At 40.5% G+C, this 20,577-nt stretch overlaps 1 protein-coding gene across 24 annotated transcripts in view; it reads left to right on the top strand.

Moving 5' to 3' along the window:
* ATXN1 (ataxin 1) overlaps positions 1–20,577 on the top strand; it is a 419,791-nt gene that overhangs the window by 251,958 nt on the left and 147,256 nt on the right. The window contains exons 6-7 of one of the 24 annotated variants that reach the window (XM_059880661.1): positions 16,519–16,602; positions 20,059–20,211. The exons of 22 other annotated variants lie outside the window; for them this stretch is intronic. The gene's annotated coding sequence lies outside the window, so the exon portion shown is untranslated. Of the gene's footprint in view, positions 1–16,518; positions 20,212–20,577 lie in introns of all 24 variants that reach the window. One more of the 24 variants, XM_059880660.1, reaches the window with a different exon arrangement.

Below are 20,577 nucleotides of genomic sequence, written 5' to 3' on the forward strand. Positions count from 1 at the left end.
CTTGCACATCAGAATCCTGTTGCCTGGACTGCACCCCAGATCAGTTAAGTGAAGATCTCTGCTGGGGGTTCCCAGGCAGCAGTATTTTTAGAGCTTCCTAGGTGATCTCAATGTGCAGCCAAGCTTGAGAAACGATGTTTCAGAGGGATTTGAAAGTCTCCAGTTCCCCTACAGACTGAATGGACGATGTCCAGACTGCCACAACCTATATTTCATTCTTTTGGCTTAACAAAACAAGGACTTGAGCATCATGCAAAAAGAATATTATATCTGTCCCTGATGGCTCAGACAGTAAAGAATCCACCTGTAGTGCAGGAGACCCACGTTCAATCCCTGGGTCGGGATGGTCCCCTGGAGAAGGAAATGGCTACTCACTCCAGTATTCTCCATGGATAGAGGAGCCTGGCAGGCTACCGTTCATGGGGTTGCAAAGAGTCAGACATGACTGAGCGACTAACATACAACACAACAAAACAAGGACTTGAACATCATGTTGAAAGAAGATTATATCTGACTCAGTGTGAATTCACTTAAGTTCTCTGCAAGGAGCCAATATTAATAGGCAGGTATTGGGGTAGTAATAGGAACAGAGATCTCTAGATCTCTGAATCTAGAGAAGACAGAAGCAGCTCACTAGAGCTGAAGAAACAGGTGACAAATGGAATAAAAATAATGGAAAACCCAGCAATTTCAAGCTACTTGTTGCTTTTGGAAATTGGTCCTTGCCAAAGCACCACCCAAGAACTGATTGACTTCCTGGAAAGCTCAGGATTATGGCCCTAGGGAGTCAAGTTTCTTGAAAACTTGCTATATCTTCAGAATGTGGGTTGGGGAAGACAAGTTTATTCACTTACCTTCTCTGTAACCAAAAGTCAGTTAAGGAAATTTGCAAAACGACTTATTTTTTAAAGAAAAAAAAAAAAAAACTTAAGGAACTAAAATCACTCCATATTCAAATCTCTGTGACCTTTATTCAACTAGGGGTGCTGGGAAAGCTGGAAAAACACACGGGATCCATGCAAAAGAATGAAGTTAGACTCAACACCATGTGCAAAAAATTAGTCCTATTTAAGTTGTTAATCCATTTATTTAAAGTATATAACTTAGAATAAAACATAGGGATAGATCTTCGTGACTTTGGATTTGATAATGGGTTCTTAGACTAAAAACACAAGTAAAATAAGAAAATAAATTGGACTTCATAAAAAGAAAGCAAACTCATGTGAATCAAAGGACACTATGAAGAAAGTCAAGAGACAACCCACAAATGGGAGAAAATACTTGCAAATCATGTATTTGATAACAAAGTCTAGTTTCTGGAATAGGTCAAGACCTCTTAGAACTGCATAACCAAAACACAACTCAATTTTAAAATGGACAAAGGACTTGAATAGACATTTCTCCAAAAGCAAAACTGTTAGTCACTCAGTTGTGTCTGACTCTTTGCGACCCCGTGGACTGGAGCCCAGCAGGCTTCTCTGTCCATGGGGTTCTCAGGCAAGAATACTAGAGTGGGTAGCCATTCCCTTCTCCAGGGGATCATCCCGACCCAGGGATCAAACTGGGATCTCCTACATTGCAGGCAGATTCTTTATTGTCTGAGCCATGAGGGCAGCCCCATTTCTCCAAAGAAGAAATACAAATGATCAATAAGCATGTTCAAAAGATGCCCAACATCTTTAGTGGCTAGAGAAATGCAAATAAAAACCACAATGAGATACAGCTGTCCATCAAGATGGCCATGATAAAAAGTTAAGAAAATAACAAACATTGGCAAGGATATAGAGAAATTGGAACCCTCATCCACTGCTTTAAAACTGTGTAGACACTATGGAAAACAGTTTGGCAGTTTCTCAAAAGGTTGCAGAATGACCGTGGCCCGGGAGTGCCACTTCTAGGTATGTACCCAAGAGAACTGAAAACAGGCGTTCAAACAAAAACATGTACGGGAATGTTCATAGCAGCATTCTTCATAATGACCAGAAAGTGGAAACAACCCAAATGTCCATCAACTGATGAATGGGTAAACAAAATATGGTATATACATGCAGTGTAGCCAATATTTAGCCAAAAAAGGAATTTAGTGCTGATCCATGTAACAACATGGATGAATCCTCAAAATGTTACGCACAGTGAAAGAAGCCAGACACCAAAGGCCACGTATTGTCTGATTCTGTTTAGATGCGATATCCAGAACAGGCAAATCCGTAGACACAGAAAGCAAGTCAGTGGTTGCCAGGGGCTGGGAGGAGGAGGGAATGGGGAGTGACTGCCTTATGGCTATTGGAGGGTGATGAAAATCTTTCGGAATTAGATCATGGTGATGGTTGCACAACAGCATGAGTGTAGTAAAAAACCACTGAATTGTTCCCTTTAAAAATGATTAAAATTGCAAATATTATGTGAATTTTACCTCAGTTAAAAACTCTCTCTCTGACCCCATCTGTTCTTCACTTTTGCACTTTTGATTGTAAACCAACACCTTGGTGGTGGTGATGGTTTAGTTGCTAGGTCATGGCCAACATCATGAACTGAAGCCCGCCAGGCTCCTCTGTCCATGGAATTTCCCAGGCAACAGTACTGGAGTGGGTTGGCTTTTCCATCTCCAGGGGATCTTCCTGACTCAGGGATTGAACCCAGGTCTCTGCCTTACAGGCAGTTTCTTTACCAACTGAGCTACCTGGGAAGCCCAAATCTGGTAGCCCAAGCTTAGCTGTTACTGAAGGGTCTTTTTCCATCAGTTATCCTTTGTAATTCTGCTCTCATCCTATACTTTTCCCCCTCCAATGTCAGCTTCTGCAGGGACCAGAACACTGGTCTTCACTTCTTACCAGGATCTCATTCATCACTCCTCAAGCTCTGGTCCCCAGCAGAGCCAGTAGAAATACAGCAGCCATGTACAAGGTTCCTCTGCCGATTCCACACTCCACCTGGGAAGTTCTGCATCTGCTCACCCCCACCCGGCAGCTCGGGTGCCTCCTGCTTTGCCCATTGAGGCCTTCCAGTTTCCAAAACTGGAAACTAGGTTTCAATGGACTCATCCCCCACAGCATCGCCACAGAATGTAAGCTCTTAGGGACAGATGGGAAAACCCTCATAACCTTTCCTGGCAGGCCCTTGGTGACTCCTGCAAGCTCAGTACAGTGAAAGTCACAGGTAGGAAAATGTAAATTTGTATGAGAAGATCTAAGGCTGTTACTCACAGAGCTTAAGTCCTTTTCGTTCTAGATAATAGCTCTGATAGCCTTGGAGGTTGATCTCAGAGCTTATAGAGTGGTCTAAAAGTGGAAGGAAGCTGTATTCAACATTCTCGTAATTTCTTTCTCCCCTTTTCCTCCCCTCCCCACATTCTTTTTCTGCTGGGGTCAGCAGAAATGGGAATCTTTCTCTTTTTTTTCCTTTCTAGATCAGTATTATTATGATTCTGATTATACTGAAAGACCTGTATGGGAGGAATGCTGCGATCTGAATTAAAAATAGCATTTTCTGTCCTCCCACACACAGCACTTGAGTGCTCTGAATGCCTTTTATAAATGCAGACTTTCTGCCTGGCTAGATAAAAGAAGCTGTCACTTCATTTCCATAACGAAGTCATTCCCAGGAGAATTCCATTGTTTTAGCAATAGAATTTTTGTAAAAGGCCTCTTATTTTGCCTGAAAAAGGTAACAAAAATGAACTTCGGAGAGCTCATTCGACAAAACAATTAAGGAGCGAGAGATTTTTCTCCTCTTTTGATATGTGAGGAGTTCTAAGTGTGAGAATCCCCTGAGCCATGGTATTAGGATAAACCCATAAACCTGGCAGATGAAGGTGGTGGGAGAATGTTACTTTTTCTTCTAGAAGGAGTGGAGGTGCACCACTCCCTAGCATGTGGGTTCCAGAGGCGTGTGTCCAAGTGTTGTTAATTCTTTATTTTTTAATATTTGTTATTTATTTTATCTGGCCGTGCCAGGTCTTAGTTATGACACGCGGGATCTTTAGTTGTGGCATGTGGGATCTAGTTCCCTGCTGCTGCTAAGTCGCTTCAGTCGTGTCCGACTCTGTGCGACCCCATAGATGGCAGCCTACCAGGCTCCCCGTCCCTGGGATTCTCCAGGCAAGAACACTGGAGTGGGGTGCCATTGCCTTCTCCGAGGCCAGGGATCAAACCCAGGACCCTCCCTGCACTGGGAGCCCAGAGTCTTAGCCACTGGACCACCAGGGACGTCCCCAGGTGTTGCTACTTCTAAAGAGTTTTAAGTATTTGTTTTTAAAGAGATGTAGGACACTTTGGAGAGGCAGTGGCAACCCACTCCAGTACTCCTGCCTGGAAAATCCCATGGATGGAGGAGCCTGGTGGGCTGCAGTCCATGGGGTCATGAAGAGTCAGACACGACTGAGCAACTTCACTTTCACTTTTCACTTTCATGCATTGGAGAAGGAAATGGCAACCCTCTCCAGTGTTCTTGCCTGGAGAATCCCAGGGACGGGGGAGCCTGGAGGGTTGCCGTCTATGGGGTCGCACAGAGTCGGACACGGCTGAAGCGACTTAGCAGCAGCAGCAGCAGGACACTTTTAAGATGCTCATTATATATGGAAATTCCTTGTAGTTTTTCATAAAATGTGGTCATCTGGTATAGGACTCTGAAAGCCAACTGTGGCTGTATCTTGCTGGGGTTGCTGGGGTCCTGTTGCTTAGAAAAGAATAGTTGATGTTGCCCTTTATTTGACATTGTAGCAAGTGGAATTGTCACTGAGTCCAAGCTCCTAGTGCTCCCTAGGCAACAGGCCAATAAATTCAGACATGAGTTGTTGGGGAAAGGAGTAGTTACTTTGATATTCAGAGAACTGGCAGATGGAGAGGATGGTGAACTCCTGTCCCAAAGAAGCATCTTGACTAAGTTAGAATTCAGACTTCTTTTACACTAAAAAGGGAGGAAGTAAAGTCAAACATTTCCTGGTTTAGGTCAGCCTCTGGAGGGGAGGTGTTAATTTTGTGCTTTCTGTAGTCATTCACAGGAGGACCTGGTCTGGCTGTTTCATGTAGCTAAACAAAAGTTATCTTAGCTAAATACTCATTACCTGGGAGGCAGGATTCTCTGGGGTGGCCCATTAGGTATATTTTAAGCTTATAGGCAACACATCTTTAGTGATTTACTTGTAGTAAAACATAAAGGTTCTTCCTGGATGGACCTAGAGATTGTCATTCTGATGGAAGTAAGTCAGACAGAGAAGGGGAAACATCATATGGCCTCAGTTATACGTGGACTCTAAAAAGACATGATACAAATGTACTTATTTACACAACAGAAACAGATTCATTTAGAGAATAAACTTACGGTTGGCAGGGAAGGGGGAAGGATGGAGGGAAGGGATAGTTAGGGAGTTTGGAATGGACCTATATACACTGCTGTATTTAAAATGGATAACCAACAAAGACCTCCTGTATAACACAGGGAACTCTGTTCCTTGTTATATGAAAACCTGGATGGGAGGGGAGTTTGGAAGAGAGTAGATACATATATATATATATATGTATGTATGGCTGAATCCCTTTGCTGTCCACCTGAAACTATCACAACATTGCTAATCAGCTATACCCCAATACAAAATGAAAAGTGTTTTAAAAAAATACAAAGGTCCTTCCCAGTTACAGCATAGGAGGTACTTTGTTATACAACATTACTCGTAACTAGTTGAAGCAGGCATGTGTCTGTGTGTGCATGCTTTTTCCTACCTTCCACGCAACAGATCTTTCCTCCAAATCCCGTATCAAATCTTCAACTCCATGTTAATAAAAAGAAAAGGATAATTGTGTTTATTGGTACTTTCTTGGCACCAAGTAACCCACATCAAAGTCTACCAGCCTTTGGTGTTTCAACAGGTAATCCCCAGATTTAATGCCAAGTGGCATTTCTGTTCCATGGTGTCTCAGATGAAACCACTGAAATCTCAGTTTTAAGCTAGCATAGTTTTATTAAGCTTCCTCCCAAAGAAGAGGTTTTCAACAGCGTCTTTGTCAAGAAGTACCTCTGTTCTGATTGCATCAGAGACTTGTGAAAAAAAGAGGTTAATATATAGTCATTGTATCTCTTGGCTTTTAATTTAAGAAAATGGACAAAAAGTAGGCAAAGGAGGTTGATTTTAATGTAATTATGGAAATCCTATTGATCCAAACATTATGCAAAGTTGGATAGTTAAACTTGCTGATTTTGAATTTGGGGAAATAATTCTGTTTCACAAAAAAAGTCTTTGAATAGCCTTTAATCATGTAACAATACCACAACTTTTATTGGTTTATTTTTTACTTTTTATTCTATATTGAGGTATAGCCTATTAACAAATACAATGAAGGGACTCAGCCATATGTAGACGTGTATCCAAAGCATGGTTGGAGGTCCTAGTTGGAACTTTGCTTTTGCGTAAAAACATTTCATTAAATGAAATTAAATGAAAAGGAAGTCATGGCTTTGATAGGGTGCTTCTAAAATTTTAATACCTGTGGTGAATTCTGTTCCTTGTTTCTGTCCTAAAGGATGGGGCTGGAGAGTGTATGCAAATTCTGTCTTGTCATTTTACTATGACTTACCATTTGGTGTTTTTAGAAGTCAGGCCAGATAAAATAGTTGACAGTACTATCTTACTACTCTTAATGTTATGGTGAGAAGAGAATGAGAGCAACATCTTGGAATTTTTTTTCTTGAGATTTTTACTGATTTTGTTATTTAAAAGGAGAGAATTTGTTATTAAATATTAATATTTATTAAATAATATTTGTTATTAAAATAGAGCAGAAACAGAAAGAAATGTAAAGCCAGGGGGAACTCTTCACAATAGCTACTCAGGGACCATAACAGCTCATAGTTTCTGAAAAAAGTGAAGGTGAAAGTTGCTCAGTCATGTCTGACTCTTTGCAACCCCATGGACTATACAGTCCAAGGAATTCTCCAGGCCAGAATACTGGAGTGGGTAGCCTTTCCCTTTTCCAGAGGATCTTCCCAACCCAGGGATCAAACCCAGGTCTCCCTTATTGCAGGCAGATTCTTTACCAGCTGAGCCACAAGGGAAGCCCAGGAATACTGGAGTGGGTAGCCTATTCCTTCTCCAGTGGATCTTCCTGACCCAGGAATCTAGCTGGGGTCTCCTGCGTTGCTTGCAGATTCTTTACCAGTTAAGCTACCAGGGAAGCCCATGGTTTATAAATGGTTATAAGTGATCAAGACATGAAACAGGTTCTGTCCCTGCCTTTGCCATTTTTATCAGGCACTTTTGCAGCATGCATCCAGACTTCTCACTGACCTTCTCCAGCAGGTGTGAATAGAACCCTCCTCCTGGGAGAAGGTGTGTGATGACTCTTGGCAGCCTGAAAGGGACCTGCAACCCAGGGGGTGCAGAGCTGTAGTATGGTCTTTAAGTGTCTTCGTCTAGATTGTTCTGTCTCCTGGGCCACAGTGCCTTCTGTTGGGTCTTAGCAACCCCCTTTGAAAGCAGAGTATTAGACAAATAAGGTTGGGGAGGAATTGTCAATAAGGAGCACATGCCATCTTGATCTTTAAAATCGTAATTTCCTCGAGACATCATTCTACGGCTGTTCAGTGAAGATTATGTATTTCTCATATTTTTTTGCTTTTACTTCTTGATATGCAGACATACGTTTCTCTGGATGCATAATTGTATTTCTCAATAAACTTTGCTTTATAACAGTACAGAGATATAACCAGCATACAAATACAGACACCTGCCAGGTCTGTATGTGTGTGGATAGAGCCTTACCTTTTGTGATAAGCTGTGCTAATCCTAGGAAACAGTGGCATGGATCAAGATGAGTTTTTTGGCTCTTTTCTAAGTTTCATCGTGGGTTTTTTCCCAGCATGTTTCTCTCTCTGATTATGTGTCCTTTTGGTGGATGCTAATTTTAGTTTTCATTACCTAAGCACCAGCCAGATAATATCAGGGAGATTGTCCACAAGATATTGCCTGCTAGATATTCATGGACTGCCAGTTTGGAAAAGGATTTTACAATGGATAAGTCAAACAAATTATTGATTGGTTGATTGAAAAGGATGGCATGATGTGATGAATGAGTCATATTCTTCAGAATACCCTAGGTTTGAGCTACAATCAACTCCCTGTAGTTCTACTTGAAATCTGACTGGACGCCTATACTCTCAGGGAAGTTCTGTTGCCGTCCCTGGGGAAGGGGAGCATTGGGGGCCCCCCACGACCGCCATAGATGCTCCTTTGTGAGCAGGGTGCAGACAGAAACTCTGGACCTGCTAGTCTGAGCTTACCCAGAAGAGGCATTTCTGAACTCTGTAGTCAGTAGCTGTTCCTCTTCTTCCTTCAGGATGAAAATACCAAGAGAGTCAGCCTTTAGTCCTGAGTTGGAAAAAGAGGCTCTGTGGTTGATTGACAGAGCAGTTTCCATATTGGTTCATGTCGTGACTTTTCTCCAAGTCAACCAGAAAGGAGCTCACAGAGTGAGGAGACTTGAGGACATGTCAGAGGAAAAGAAAAATGCCACATTCTCAGTTAAGTCACCCAGTATGTGTCAAAGGCTTACCATTGGCAAAGGCATTAGCCTACCCACCTTCTTAGAGTTCACTACAATCTGTCTAGAGAAGTGGTGCCTGTTTGAGGATAAAGAATAAAATGGCTAGTATCCTCAGGAAAAGAAATCAAAACCATAGGAGTTCTCCTCCAAAACCAAACAAAAAATACTTCTGATGGAGAAAGTTGTAGCACAGGAGGATGTAAAGGAAAAAGTGATGGAAGAAGTAGGACTTGAGTGGGTATTGGTAGGTATGCCTTGGATTTTCACTTGCAGGTTGTAAGACTGAGACCCTCACTCTAATGCTGGTGATGGGATGAGCATCACACTTGGCTCCTGGTGTTCATCTCGAGTTCTTGCCACACGAAGTTTCCCCCTCTCCCTCAGTGTGATCTTTCGTGGTTTGAATCTCATTGCTGGAAGAGCCTGTTCTTTTGAAGGGCTCTCCTGATTAGGTCAGGCCCACCAAGGACAGGCTTTCTGTTTTAAGGTCAGTTGATTTAGGGCCTTAATTTTATTTGCAAAATCCTTCACAGCAGCACCACCCAGATTGTGTTTGATTAAATAACTAGGAGAGGGTACATGTGCACTAGGGGGCCAGGCAGTCTTGAGGGCTACTTTTGAATTTTGTCTGTCACAGCACAACTAAAACATCCAGGGATGGATCTGACTTTTGGCGTGGCCACATCCAAGGTAACTCACTATCACCAGGACTCAGACGTCCTGGCTTTCAACCTCGTTCCATACTGCAGAGCTTCATCCTCATGTGGGCTTCACTGGTGGTAAAAACAGCTCTGTGAGTAGACCATGTTTCCTGATTCCTCTTAGTTCCAGTCAGTCGGAGAGGGCCTTTGGTTCGTGCCCATCCCTACCTAGATCCAGTCGTCATCACAAGAGGGATATGTATTCTGATTCTCCAAGCCTAGATCACGTGCCTGTCTTTTTATTTATTTAAACTTTATTAAAGTATAGTTGATTCACAGTGTTAATTTTCTGCTGTATGGCAAAGTGACCCAGTTGTACATATATGTACATTCTTTTTATACACATATTCCAGGCCAGAATACTGGAGTGAGCAGCCTTTCCCTTCTCCAGGGGATCTTCCCAACCTAGGAATCGAACCCAGGTCTCCTGCATTGCAGGTGGATTCTTTACCAACTGAGCTATCAGAGAAGCCCAAGAATACTGGAGTGGGTAGCCTATCCCTTCTCCAGCAGATCTTCTCAACCCAGGAATCGAACTGGGGTCTCCTGCATTGCAGGTGGATTCTTAACTGAGCTATCAGGGATGCCCATAGTTGAGTCACAGTGTTGTAATTTTCTGCTGTATGGCAAAGTGACTCAGTTGTACATATATGTATATTCTTTTTAATATTCTTTCCCATTATGATTTATCACAGGATATTGAATATAGTTCCCTGTGCTATACAATAGAACCTTGTTGTTTATCCTATATATGATAGTTTGCATATGCCCATCTCTGGACCCCGGAGAAGGCAATGGCACCCCACTCCAGTACTCTTGCCTGGAAAATCCCACAGATGGAGGAGCCTGGTAGGCTGCAGTCCATGGGGTCGCTAAGAGTCAGACATGACTGAGCAACTTCACTTTCACTTTTCATTTTCATGCATTGGAGGAGGAAATGGCAACCCACTCCAGTGTTCTTGCCTAGAGAATCTCAAGGACAGGGGAGCCTGGTGGGCTGCCGTCTATGGGGTCGCACAGAGTCGGACACGACTGAAGTGACTTAGCATAGCATAGCATAGCATCTCTGGACCCAAGGCATGAGGTTGACCAAGCCCAGATAACAAAGAAAGTGAGGTAAAGGTCGTATTCTAGAAAGATTGCTGTTTAGGAAAAGTTCTAGTCCTAAATAAAATGAAATTTTACGGAACTCCTTTATCAAGCATTATAAGAAAGTCAATCAGGAAAAGGCCACTACATTTAGAAGACAGGAAAACATTCCTGACCTTTAAAAGAGAAGTTTACTTTTTAAAGTGTTGAAATCAAACTCTACGGGTTTAAGAGGTACCTGATGAAATACAGTGTGGAATTTATACTACACTTTAACATGTTTTATGGTGAATAGGGGAGAAGTGACAGCCATTTGGAAATGTATCAGAGTCTGGGGATGATTGAGTGTGTTTGTAAGCTGTGAAGAAGTTTTTGGTAGAGAGAAGACTGAAGGAGAGACAGGGCAGAATTGACCCCAACAGGACCTGAGCCAGTAGGAGACAAAGAGCCCCCAAAATTTTCCCAGATTTTAAAGTGGTATGGGATTTTGGGGTGGTTTGGTCATTTGTCACTTCTGTGGAATAAACAGGTATCATTCCTTCCAACGTAATCATCTTATAGTGATACTAAACCAATCCTTAGTCTCTGTCCGGCTATGTAATTGACAGAAAGACTTAGGCTTAGAGTAGTGATTCTTAAAGCCTGGTCCTTGGACCAGCAGCATTAACATTACCTGGGAACTTGGTAAACATGCAGGTTCTCTGGCCTCACCCCAGACCTACTGGATCAGAAATTTGGGGAGTGGGACCCAGAGACACAGTTTCACAAGCTCTCCGGGTGTTTCTGATAGCACTTCAAGTCTGAGAACCACTGCCTCAGAGCGTGCTCATCTCTCCTTCATATACCACGAGGGTTTCCATAACGATGGCTTTTGAGAAGCTAGGAAAATCGAGGATAAAGGCTCCTGGTGGTGGGGGAGGGGACTGCACGTCTTGAAAGGCGATGGCAACTGTTCAAAAGCCATTAGTGACTAAAAATAGAATAGACTTGAATAGAAGAGAGAAGGGTACGTTATAATTTAATTGTTCTCAGGTTCACGCAGTGCTTTCATTTTGATGACAGGCACAGAGGACCTCCCAAGTCCCTCCCTGGAGGACAGAGTGAGAAGGGTTGACATTATAGCTGAGAGTGGTGCTTCCTTTGGCGTAAGGATGAAGTCGTAGAACCGGTTTTGGATATGGATTGTTTAATTTAAATTCAGGCTCTTCTCGACACTCCTAGGAGGCTGCAGAAGAAGGGCATGGCAAGGTTTCTTTCATCGAGGAGCTTATAAACTTTTTGAGCCTTTCAAGACTTAAATCAATCCACTGGACTATAAAAAGACAATATACCAAAGTGCTGAATTGAAGAGAACCCGCGGTAGAGGCTGTAAGTGCTGTGGGCAGTCAGGAGGAGGAGAAATTGACATTGTGTCATTTTCATCTCTGGACAGAGGATGAAACTGTCAGCCTGGCATAATTTCCCAGGTCTCATGGCAGAGTTTTAGACAACTTGGCAACTTTTTCTTCTTGCTCATTGTTTTCTTCCCGAATCTGTGAAAGCTTGTCAGAACTACTGAGTCAAAGTAAAGGTTTATATTTCATGACTTTGAACTTGAGAGAATGTTGATATTTGGGTTTATAGGAAAAACCAAATGTGTAGGAGATACTACATTTTATCTGGTGTCTTTAGTGAAAAGAGACTCAAACAGAAGTTTGACTTACTCGTTTCAAACAGACTTTCAAACTTACTCCATTCATGGAAGAACATGAATGAGCCTGTCTGAGGATACCTTCATTGTGTAGATGAAGAAAGCAAATTACTGATTTTCCTTAGTGAAAAAAATTAAGCAGTACCAGTTCTGCGATGGTAGGGAACAAGAAAACAGTTCAGATAAACACAATATTTCTGAGGCTTTTTATTTTTATACACCATGCAGTTCTGGGATGGTAGGGAACAAGAAGACAGTTCAGACGGACACAGTATTTCCGAGGCTTTTTATTTCTATAAACCATGCTGCTTACCTGGGTAAATAAACAGATACCAAACCGAGAACCAAAAGAGAAGGCACTCAGACACTCTAGAAAGTGGGCAAAAATGCCATTTCAGTCCAGGAAAGAAATAATAAAGACGTTGTAATAGTCAAGAGGAAGCCAGCCAGTTTGGAACCTAATAGAAGGTAGTCAGAAGTGTTTTGTTTTGTTTTAAGAAGTTTACATGTAATGTGATCTGATTTTAGCCCTTTGCGGGGTAGTTTCTTAACTCCAGCTGTGGCATGTGGGTATGAAGAGGGAGCTTCCCTTTACTTCATTGTGATAATGGGGTTATTTATGATGCCTTAGGAATCCACATTAAGTATATCTGTACTGAATGATGTTCCCCTAGCAAAAATTGCTAGCGTTTTTTGCTCTGATGGCCCAATAGTTGAAAAGAAGAATCGTTTCCTGTTTCAAGGTATTGACAACGGTTCTGTTGATCATCTTTTGATCAAGGAGACTCATTTGAAATAGCCAGGGGGGAAAAGGATGAAATAACAGAACCTAATAGTACAGGTCTAGTGAGATCGCATAATGCAGAGGCTGTTTCCTCTGCCTAGAAATGTGATGCCGGGTAATTCTTGCTCATCTTTTTCTTCCCTGTTTAAATGTTGTTTTTGTAAGACAGATCCTCCTTCTAAGTGACATAACCCGTTGTAGGGTGATTGCAAATTGCAGTGTTTATTTGTCCTTCTTGATGTCTATCTGATTTTTAAATTTTATGCATATGTTAAAAATAACATACTCTGATTTTTTAACATCTGTTCTGCTTGAGGCAATGAGGTCCTTAAAGGCCTGGTCCTTTGTCTGTTTTGTTCACTGTTATGAACAAAGAACCTGTTGGGTATAGTAAGCTCCAAGTAAAAAATGTGTCCCGTGAATGAATGAATAAGAAAGCACTTTGTACACGTGAAACTAATTCAATGTTTTATGTCAATTACAACCTCTATTTTAGAAGAAAGAAAGCACTTTGTAAACTGAATTCACTATAAAAGTCATGGTTAAGTATTTTCATAGAAGACACCTCCTTTCTCTCTTTAATCCTCACTTTTTTCTCTCCAATTTTTTACTTCTTTAAAGGTCTGCTTGTCAGTGTTTTGCCAGTTCCAAACCTAAGATTTGGTATTATTCGTTCTTGCCTTTTTTTTTTAAGATAAGAGATCACATTTTTCCCTCAAAAATATTCTTTACCAACCACGCTAATGCTGGGATTCCAATTTTTGTTCAGTGTGCACTTATGACTTTGAAAGGAAAACATGGCTGGTACTTGTGAATGATTTATTTGGGAAGCAAACAAGATTCTAGAGTAGTATTTAACTTCTATTTCTTGTCATCCCCAAAGCCACTCTCGTACGTCACTCTCTGCAAAAGTACACACGTCAAAATACCTTGAATAATATTGGCCTAGGAGAAGTTGCTCCTGGCCCTGTCTTACAGAAGGGCGGTTGAGGTGGGTGGGGGGGGGGAGGGGGGGTGGGGGGGGGGAGGGTGGGGCAAGAAATCTAGATTCAAGAAATAATTAATGAGATACTGAGAGTAAACTCAGGTCTTTTCTTTAAAAGCAGCAAACAAACAAAAATCACCCAGCCCTTTCCCAGAAGGGCCTCCACGTGCCACTTCTTTTTTTTCTTTTTTAGATCCTCATTTCTTTTCTTTTTTATTTTTTATTTAAGGATAATTGCTTTACAGAATTTTGTTGTTTTCTGTCAAACCTCAACATGAATCAGCCATAGGTATACATATGTCCCCTCCCTTTTGAACCTCCCTCCCATCTCCCGCCCCATGGCACCCCTCTAGATTGATACAATGCCCCTTTTTGAGTTTCTTGAACCATACAGCAAATTCCCATTGTCTGTCTGTTTTACATATGGCAATTTAAGTTTCCATGTTCCTCTTGCCATACATCTGACCCTCTCCTCCCCTCTCTGCATGTCCATAAAGTCTATCCTCTGTCTTTTTCTCCATTGCTGCCCTGAAAATAAATTCTTTAGTACATTTTTCTAGATTCCATATATATGTGTTAGAATATGATATTTATCTTTCTTTCTGACTCACTTCACTTTGTATAATAGGTTCTAGGTTCATCCACCTCATCAGAACTGACTCAAATGTGTTCCTTTTATGGCCGAGTAACATTACATTGTGTATATGTACCACAGCTTCTTTATCCATTCATCTGTCGATGGACATCTAGGTTGCTTCCATGTTCTAGCTATTGTAAATTGTGCTGCAATGAACAATGGGATACACCTGTCTTTTCAATTTTGGTTTCCTCAGGGTATATGCCTAGGAGTGGGATTGCTGGGTCATATGGTAGTTTTATTCCTAGTTTTTTAAGGAATCTCCATACTGTCTTCCAGAGTGGCTGTGTCAATTTGCATTCCCATCAACAGTGCAAGAGTGTTCCCTTTTCTCCTCACCGTCTCCAGCATTTATTGTTTGTAGACTTTTTGATGATGGCCATTCTGACTGGTGTGTGGTGATATCTCATTGTAGTTTTGATTTGCATTTCTCTAATAATGAGCAATGTTGAGCATCTTTTCATGTGTTTGTTAGCCATCTGTATGTCTTCTTTGGAGAAATGTCTGTTTTGGTCTTTTTCCCACTTTTTGATTGGGTTGTTTGTTTTTCTGGTATTGAGTTATATGAGATGCTTGTATATTTTGGAGATTAATCCTTTGTCAGTTGTTTCATTTGATATTATTTTCTCCCATTCTGAGGGTTGTCTTTTCAGCTTGCTTATAGTTTCCTTTGCTGTGCAAAAGCGTTTAAGTTTACTCACGTCCCGTTTGTTTACTTTTGTTTTTATTTCCGTTACTCTAGGAGGTGGGTCATAGAGGATCTTGCTTTGATTTATGTCATCGAGTGTTCTGCCTATTTTTTCCTCTAAGAGTTTTATAGTTTCTGGTCTTACGTTTAGGACTTTAATCCATTTTGAGTTTATCTTTGTGTGTGGTGTTAGGAAGTATTCTAATTTCATTCTTTTACATGTGGCTGCCCAGTGTTCCCAGCACCATTTATTGAAGAGGCTTCAATATTGAAGAGGTTTAATTTTGTACAGCTTTTGCACAGCAAAGGAAACTATAAGCAAGGTAAAAAGACAACCCTCAGAATAGGAGAAAATAATAGCAAGTGAAACAACTGACAAAGGATTAATTTCCAAAATTAATTGTATATTCTTTCCTCCTTTGTCAAAAATAAGGTACCCATATGTGCCTGGGTTTATTTCTGGGCTTTCTGTCTTGTTCCATTGGTCTATATTTCTGTTTTTGTGCCAGTACCATACTGTCTTGATGACTGTAGCTTTGTAGTATAATCTGAAGTCAGAAAGGTTGATTCCTCCAGCTCCATTCTTCTTTCTCAAGACTGCTTTGGCTATTCAGGGTCTTCTGTGTTTCCATATGAACTGTGAAATTTTTTGTTGTAGTTCTGTGAAAATGTCATTGGTAATTTGATAGAGGTTGCATTGAATCTGTAGATAGCATTTGGTAGTATAGTCATTTTCACAATATTGATTCTTCCTACCCAGGAACATGGATATCTCTCCATCTGTTTTATGTCATCATTGATTTCTTTCATTAGTGTCTTACAATTTTCTGTGTACAGGTCTTTGGTCTCTTTAGGTAAGTTTATTCCTAGATATTTAATTCTTTTTGTTGCAATGGTAAATGGGATTTATTCCTTAATTTCTCTTTCTGATTTTTCATTGTTAGTATATAGAAATGTAAGTGATTTCTGTGTATTAGTTTTGTATCCTGCAACCTTGCTAAATTCACTGATTAGCTCTAGTAATTTTCTGATTCTATCTTTAGAGTTTTCTATGTACAGTATCATATCATCTACAAACAGGAAGAGCTTTACTTCTTCTTTTCCAATCTGGATTCCTTTTATTTCTTTTTCTTCTCTGATTGCTGTAGCTAGGACTTCCAAAACTATGTTGAATGATAGTGGTGAGAGTGGACACCCTTGTCTTGTTCCTGATCTTAGAGGGAATGCTTTCAGTTTTTCACCATTGAGAATAATGTTTGCTGTAGGCTTATCATATGTGGCCTTTACTATGTTGAGGTAGGTTCCTTCTATGCCCATTTTTTTAAGAGATTTTGTTGTAAATGGGTGCTGAATTTTGTCAAAGGCTTTTTCTGCATCTATTGAGATGATCATATGGTTTTTATCTTTCAGCTTCTTAATATGGTGTATCCCGTTGACTGATTTGCATATATTGAAGAATCCTTGCATTCCTGGAATAAACCCAACTTGATCAAGGTGTATGAGCTTTTTGATGTGTTGCTAAATTCTGTTTGCTAAAATTCTGTTGAGGATTTTTGCATCTATGTTCATCAGTGATATTGGCCTGTAGTTTTCTTTTTGTGTGTTTTTGGTTTTGGTATCAGGGTGATGGTGGCCTTAATAGAATGAGTTTGGAAGTGTTTCCTTCCTCTGCAATTTTTTGAAAGAGTTTTAGAAGGATATGCATTAGCTCTTCTCTAAATGTTTGATAGAATTCTCCTGTGAAGCCATCTGGTCCTGGGCTTTTTTTGGGGGGAGATTTTTGATCACAGCTTCAATTTCAGTGCTTGTAATTGGGGTCATAATTTCTATTTCTTCCTGGTTCAGTCTTGGAAGATTGAACTTTTCCTAGAATCTGTCCATTTCTTCCAGGTTATCCATTTTATTGCCATATAGTTGTTCATAATAGTCTCTTATAATCCTTTGTATTTCTGCATTGTCTCTTGCAACCTCTCATTTTTCATTTCTAATTTTGTTGATTTGACTCTTCTCTTTTTTTCTTGATGCGTCTGGCTAAAGGCTTGTTAATTTTGTTTGTCTTCTCTAAGAACCATTTTTTAGTTTTGTTAATCTTTTTTAGTGTTTGTTCCTTTCATTTGTTTTTCATTTATTTCTACTTGGATCTTTATGATTTCTTTCCTTCTACTAATTTTGGGGGCTTTTTGTTCTTTTTCTAGTTGTTTTAGGTGTAAAGTTAGACTGTCTATTCGGTATTGTTTCTTGAGGTAGGATTATATTGCTATAAACTTTTTTTTTTTACTGCTTTTGCTGCATCCCATAGGTTTTGAGTTGTCATGTTTTCATTGTCATTTGTTTCTAGAAATTTTTTTTATCTCTCTTTTGATTTCTTCAGTAACCTGTTGGTTATTTAGAAACATGTTTAATCTCTGTGTGTTTGTGTTTCTGACAGTTTTTTTTCTTATAATTGATATCTAGTCTCATAGCATTGTGGTCAGAGAAGATGCTTGATACAATTTCAATTTTCTTAAATTCACTGAGGTTTGATTTGTGACCCAAGATGTGGTCTATCCTGGAGAATGTTCTATGTGCACTTAAGAGGGTGTTTTCTTCTGCATTTGGATGGAATGTCCTGAATATATCAATGAGATCCATCTCATCTAATGTATCATTTAAGACGTGTTTCCTTACTAATTTTCTGTTTTGATGATCTGTCCACTGGTGTGAGAGGGGTGTGAAAGTCTCCTACTATTATTGTTTTACTGTCAGTTTCTCCTTTTATGTCTGTTAGTGTTTGTCTTATATATTGAGGTGCTCCTATGTTGGGTGCACAGATATTTGCAATTGTTACGTCTTCCTTTTGGATTGATCCCTCGGTCATTATGTAGTGTCCTTCCTTATCTCTTGTAATCTTTATTTTAAGGTCTATTTTGTCTGATATGAAGATTGCTACTTCAGCTTTCTTTTGCTTCCCATTTGCATGGAATACATTTTTCCATCCTCTCACTTTCAGTCTGTATGCATCTTTAGGTCTAAAGTGGGTTTCTTTTAGACAGCATATATATGGGTCTTGTTTTTGTATTCATTCAACCAGTCTGTCTTTTGTTTGGAGCATTTAATCCATTTACATTTAAAGTAATTATTGATATATATGTTCCTATTGCCATTTTTAAAAATTGTTTGGGGTTGATTTTGTAGATCTTTTTGCTTCTCTTGTATTTCTTGTATAAGTCCCTTTAACATTTGTTGTAAAGTTGGTTTGGTGGTAATGAATTCTCTTAACTTTTGCTTGTCTGAAAAGCTTTTTATTTCTCCATCAAGTTTGAATGAGATTATTGCTGGGTACTATAATCTTGGTTGTTTATTTTTCCCTTTCAATACTTTAAATATATCCTGCCATTCCCTTCTGGCCTGCAGAGTTTCTGCTGAAAGATCAGCTGTTAAGCATATGGGGTTTCCCTTGTATGTTACTTGTTGCTTCTCCCTTGCTGCTTTTAATATTCTTTCTTTGTGTTTAGTCTTTGTTAGTTTGATTAGTATGTGTCTTGGCGTGTTTCTCCTTGGGTTTATGTTGTATGGGACTGTGTGCCTCTTGGATTTGATTAACTATTTCGTTTTCCATCTTGGGGAAATTTTCAGCTATAATCTCTTCAAAAATTTTCTCAAACCCTTTGTTTTTCTCTTCTTCTGGGACCCCTATAATTTGAATGTTGGTGCATTTGATATTGTTCCAGAGGTCTATGAGTCTATCCTTGGTTCTTTTCATTCCTTTTTACTTTATTCTGCTCTTCAAATATTATTTTCACCATTTTATCTTCCAGCTCACTGATTTGTTCTTCTGCTTCAGATATTCTGCTATTGATTCCTTCCAGAGTATCTTTAATTTCAGTAATTGTGTTGTTTGTCTCTGTATGTTTATTCTTTAATTCTTGTAAGTCTTTGTTAATTGATTCTTGCATTTTCTCCATTTTGTTTTCAAGGTTTTTGATCATCTTTACTCTCATTACTCTGAATTCTTTTTCAAGTAGTTTGCCTATTTCCTCTTCATTTATTTGGACTTCTGTGTTTCTAGTTTGTTCCTTCATTTGTGTAGTATTTCTCTGTCTTTTCATTATTGTTTTTTTAACTTATTGTGTTTGAGGTCTCCTTTTCCCAGTCTTCAAGGTTGAATTCTTTCTTCCTTTTGGTTTCTGCCCTCCTAAGGCTGGTCCATTGGTTTGTGTAAGCTTTGTATAGGGTGAGATTTGTGCTGAGTTTCTGTTTGTTTGTTTTTCCTCTGATGGGCAAGGCTGAGTGAGGTGGTGATCCTGTCTGCTGATGACTGGGTTTGTATTTTTGTTTTGCTTGTTGTTTAGATGAGGCGTCCTGCACAGGGTGCTGCTGTGGTTGGGTGATGCCCCGTCTTGTATTCAAGTGGTTTCCTTTGTGTGAGTTTTCACTATTTGATACCCACTAGGGTTAGTTCTCTGGGTGTCTAGTGTCTTGGAGTCAGTGCTCCTACTCCAAAGTTCAGGGCTTGATCTCTCTCCAAAGACCAGCCTAGGTCCAGTCTACCAAGAGGAATTTCACCTGAAATGAAAGGACCTTTACTTGAGTTCCAAAAACCAGTGCACAAGAACACAACGGAGATCTCTGACTCAGCAGATACTGGGTATTGCCTGCCACGTGGCCAGGCCTCCTTGGATTGCAGCAGATGACCAGACGGTCTGTCCTTGGCAGTGGTCAGCAGAACTCCACATACCACTTCTATCATGTTATCCTTGGTGGCTGGAAATGGCAGATGGCCAAGTGGAAAATTTCACAGCCCTGCAAACATCAGCACACTAAACACTGCAGACCAGCAGTGCGAGCGAGCTGGGTGGTGTGGACCAAATAATCATGTCCCCGGCACATGCCTTCCTTATTAGTTTTGGTCTCCTCTTTCTCTTCCCTTCCTGTTCCAAAGCTTTACTTTCTTTCTCCCTGAGATTCCAGACAGCTCTGTTTCCTGCCCTGTGAACCCCTTGACCACTAGGTGGAAGGAGAAACATTTGGACGCTTGAGTGCACCGGCGATGGTTGATTGTGGGTGCCTTGCCAAAGCTGACTTTTATATTCTGGCTCAGAGCTAAGCTACAGACTTCTGACGGTGAATAATCCTTTGTCTTTACGGGGCGCCTTTCTTCTTGGGAACTTGGAGTGCCTTGCCAAAGTGTTCTTATTGATCTTCCCAACAATTTGGTGAGGTATGAATATGGCAAAAGGTCATAGTCCCGGCACCCGCCCTTTTGCAAGAGCGTCAACTCGGGTGGCTTATTTTGAGGCCATGTTGCAAGTTTGCATCTCAGCTGGGATTGCATCTGAAGTCTCCCAAAATTGGCTTCAACTTTGGGGTGGGGGTGGGGGAAACGCTTGGCTGCACCATGCCGTCTCCTGGGGCAAGAGCAAAAATATCGCATTTCCTTTTTAAGCAAAGTGTACTGGAAAATGGTCTTTGGTGAATTACCCATCAGTC

Source organism: Bos taurus, chromosome 23 (genome assembly GCF_002263795.3).
Source record: "Bos taurus isolate L1 Dominette 01449 registration number 42190680 breed Hereford chromosome 23, ARS-UCD2.0, whole genome shotgun sequence".
Lineage (NCBI taxonomy): Eukaryota > Metazoa > Chordata > Mammalia > Artiodactyla > Bovidae > Bos > Bos taurus.